The sequence below is a fragment of the Eutrigla gurnardus genome, assembly GCF_963514095.1.
Source record: "Eutrigla gurnardus genome assembly, chromosome: 6".
Lineage (NCBI taxonomy): Eukaryota > Metazoa > Chordata > Actinopteri > Perciformes > Triglidae > Eutrigla > Eutrigla gurnardus.
The window spans coordinates 753,019-757,392 of NC_139920.1; the positions used below are offsets into that span (position 1 = coordinate 753,019).

General features: G+C 40.6%; 1 long non-coding RNA gene across 1 annotated transcript; it reads right to left on the reverse strand.

Annotated features, from left to right (window-relative positions):
* Nucleotides 1-239: 239 nt before the first annotated feature.
* On the reverse strand, nucleotides 240-3,959 carry LOC311014797. The gene is made up of 3 exons (XR_014597297.1): nucleotides 3,325-3,959; nucleotides 2,981-3,080; nucleotides 240-2,031 (listed from the first exon to the last, which is right to left on the reverse strand). It is a non-coding gene; the product is annotated as an uncharacterized lncRNA (long non-coding RNA).
* Between the last annotated feature and the right edge of the window lie 415 nt (nucleotides 3,960-4,374).

A 4,374-nucleotide genomic window follows, 5' to 3' on the forward strand; every position in this document is an offset into this window, starting at 1 on the left:
TCAAAGACATGTATAAGTGACTCTTCAGGCTGACACTCAGAGAAAGAGAAAGATGATTGTGTTATGCTGTTACTTTGAAAGGCAGTATCTATGAGGGCCCATTTCCGCCAAGAAAATCCTGATGATCATGTGTGTCATTATAATGATGAATTTGGTCCAAATAATGAGTGTGAATCAAATATAATGATTTCGTATTTAATGAAATTGAGTAAGTATGTAAAGGGGAACAAGGTCAGTGGCGGTTCTAGACAAATTTTACTGGGGGGGCCAAGGTGGGGCCAATGTTTGATCAGAGGGGCACATTAAAAAATGGAAACAAATGATATTTAAACATTAAATACTTTAATTTTGCTTTACATTAAAATCATACAAAAGTTTAGTTTGTACATAAAGTGCATTGATTGAAACAATGAGGTAGTGCCATCATAAATTAGAAATTAAATACAGTAGGACAATGCTGCAAAAGGTGGGCATGGACCCCTGAAAAAAATGTCATCACAGATAATATTTAACTGATGATGAGCCACTGAAATGTCATCAAAAACAATGTAATTTCCCCACACCTTATAACCTTCTGACATAAAACTATGGAGGCCTTCAGCATTAAATGTTGCTGGTAATCAGCATTTAACATAAGTGCCAAAAATAACATCAATTTAACATTTGTAACATAAGTAACATTTGAAAGAAACAAATCACATATAACAAAAACAGCATTTTGACCAAATAAAAGGGTACAACAATGTGTCATTTCTATTTATGGAAGCCAGTGCTACTGTGGACAGTTGAGTGTGATTACTTGAGTACTTGAATTGGCAGAATCCTGGATCAGTTGAATTTTAATCAAATGTAGATACATAGATTGCTGTCATTCTTGGCAAATATTGCCATAGTGATATATTTGGTTTCCTGCTATTCAGAACTCTAGCACTAGAGCAACAGGACACGGCGGTTGTGCTGTCTGGCAAAGCAGTCCACAAATACATTAAGATCCAGGGCCTTGGCCCTTCTGGATTCAATACTCAGGACACCAAGATCACTGAGTCTCTCATCAGTAGTGGTGGACCGCAGGAAGGTTTTTATCAGTTTCAGAGTGGAGAAACTGCGTTCGCAAGAGGCAGAACTTACTGGAAGTGTAACGGCAATCTTGCACAGTCTAAAGAGCTCAAAGAAAACTTCTCTGTATGGCTCAATGAAACGGATCAGCTCAACTGTACTACATGGCTTTTGGATTTCACCTCTCTGTAATTTTCTATCCAAAATTCTCTTAAATTGATGGAGCTCATGTCCTAAATCATCAATGTTTGCATCATACAAACGGCCAAATGAAAATACAGTGCTGTCCCTTAGAAAGGTATCACTCTGGGGGCTGAGAGACTGTATGCTTCTCATGAGCTCACAGTTGGTACTGGAGAAACGTCTCTTCAACTCATTGAGCATGCTGTCAATGACGGGATAGAAAAATGAAGTGCGAAACACATCTTTATCACGTTCTACCTCCCTCTGACCAACAGTGCTTAGTGTGCAGTAGCCACTGAGTCTAGAGCTCAGCTTTTTTTTACGTTTTTCCACTGTTGCAGCATCCCATTGCTCACAAATATTCAGTGCTTCATCCCACAAGCTATCAAAGAAAGACTCCTGCCTGTAGTCTTTCAATGTCTGGACTAAAGCATTTACCAAGTCAACAGCTCTTGACAGATCAACAGTTGGTAACTGTAACATGTCGGACAGCAGCTTCGTCTCCCCAAACAACTTACGCAGCGTAACAAGATGCACAACAAATTCGAAGTCAATCTGAGCCAGAAGACCTCGGGCCTCAACAGTTTTCTCACCATGACGTTCTTGAGCCATCTCTTGAAGTAGTCGTTTAAGGGCAGGTAGAGTGTCTATGATGTTACGCAGAGCTAGAAATCGGCATGCCCATCGTGTGTCGCTTAAACGTTGGAGCTCTCTTGTACTTCCAAACATTTCTCTTTGCAGAGACAGCCATCTTGGGTGCACATATGAGCCAGATGTAAAAATGTAGAGACTCTGTAACAAAGAAAAAAACTCCTCTGTTTCTGGGACATCTTTGACTACATCGACTAACACTAAATTGAGACAGTGTGCACTGCAATGGATGTAGAAGGCAAATTTAGCCTGTTCTTTGATCCTTGCCTGAACCCCTGAATGCTTACCACTCATAACAGCAGCGCCATCATACGCTTGGCCTACAAGGTTATTTTTGTAGTCCAGACCATAGCGCTCCAGTAAGTGCACTATTTTTCCAGTAAGGCCTGCTGCATCTAGTCTCTCTGCAGATTCAAAATGGAGAAAACTCTCCTTGATAGCCCCATTGTAATAGTACCGGAGAATGAAAGAAATCTGTTCTTTTTTTGAAACATCCTTCGTTTCATCTGCCATGATGCTAAAGACCTCACTGTTTTTCACTTCCTCTATGATTTCAGACCGAACCATTTCTGCCAAACAACCCAAAACCTCATTCTGGATGATCTTGCTGGTGTATTTTGCATTGTGAATTGAGGTTAATCTTCTCTTAACAACTGGGTCGTGGTTAGCAACTGTGCTAAGAATTTCCCTGAAGTTCCCTTTGTTATTGGACTCCTCAGATTCATCATGTCCTCTTTGCGCTATGTTTTGTGTAGCTGTAAGTAACAGCACTTCTCCAATTGTTTTAATGTATGCCCGATTTTCTTGTACTTGTTTAGTGTGTTCTTTGTTAAGGACATCTGCCAGTGTTGCATCAGTTTTAACAGCCCTTTGATAATCCCTCCATGCTATCATTGCATACTTGTGCCGATCAGATTTTGCATGTACTGAAAACCCTGCATCTCTCTCAGTTGCTTTTTTCCAGTTCCTAAAGCCAGGTGTTGAGACAAAAACAGTGTCTGGGGCATTTGGGGTGCTAAAATGTCTGCATGCGTAACAATAAGTGGAGTCCATCATGACAGAATATTCAAGCCATGGATGAAGGTCATACCAGTTTGGCCTAAAGCTCCGTCTCCTGTCCCCCATCAAAGTGGTTGGGAATATGTTCATCTTGGGCTGTACTGCTTCATCGTTCTTGGACTTGCTGATATCTGTGGAAAGATGCACAGTAAAATAGGGCACAACTATAAACAAAATTTCTTTACTTATGTATGCATGTATTTTAAAATGTAGGCAAAGTATTTGTTTATTTTTTTAATATAAGAATCACATATCAATGATGCAAAAAATAATTTATGGCAGAAAGCACCGTTTTATGGACACACTGTACTATTATTGGTAATGACACTGCTTTGCCATTGGGATGTACAAGAACACCTTTTCTACATCACAAACCTGACGGTGCAGTACTTGATCCACATGGATCCACTTGCTGTCCCTCTGGCTGTCCCTCTCTCTGTCCCTGTATGTTTTCTTCCTCCTCACCCTCTTCTTCATCCTCACCCACTGGAATGTCCCTCTCTTTGTCAGTGCCATCACTTTCATCACCTGCCTTCTCTCCAACCTCCACCAACTTCTCTGGCTCTCCCTCTTCCAGTTCCTCAGCTCTCTCAACACCTTCATGTGTTTCTCTCACTTTTTTATTTAGTGGGGTAAAAAAGGCTGCAATGTCCCTTCCTCGTTTCATGATGACTACTAGAAGAAAAACAACGTAGAGGCATACATATCATTTCACAAGTAACCATCCCGCCCTACTTAACACGGGCAGATACTGTTGATTACTTTACTCAATAAATGTATTATTTATCGAAATGCAACAGCCAAGACTGATAAAGTTACGTGGTTAACGTCACAACATTGCGTAGAACTAGCTAGGATACTGACATTCGGATATTTGCTTCTGCTTCGATGAGTTTGCTTAGATATTTAAACATAGCGAGATCAGACATTTACAAACTTGATTTTCTTATCGTAGTGAGGAACAACAGTAACACGGTTACGTGCAATAAATCACTTTACGAGATGAAATCGTTTTGCTTACCTTCGCCTCGTGCAACAAGACATTAGCTCCTCTCTTCAAAACTTGTGGCTGCCGTTCTCACTCTCATCTCGCATCCGGCAAGGCAGTGTTTGGGTGCGTCGCTCTAATTATTCCGTGTAGAGCGCTGAGTCACATTAGTTCCGCTTTTGGCGCTAGCGCATAAAATCGTAATAACTTGATCAATTTATTTCATTTTCATTTTATCATTCAGTCAGCTTATTCAGTCAGCTCTGGGGGGGCCACAGGGGGGGCCTGGGACATTTTTACAGGGGCACTGGCCCCTGTAGGCCCCCGTGTAGAACCGCCACTGAACAAGGTATAATCTAAAACAAAAATAAGCAACTTGTTAATAGATATAAATAATTTTTTTCACATACACAATCATTACCTGGATATAATACATT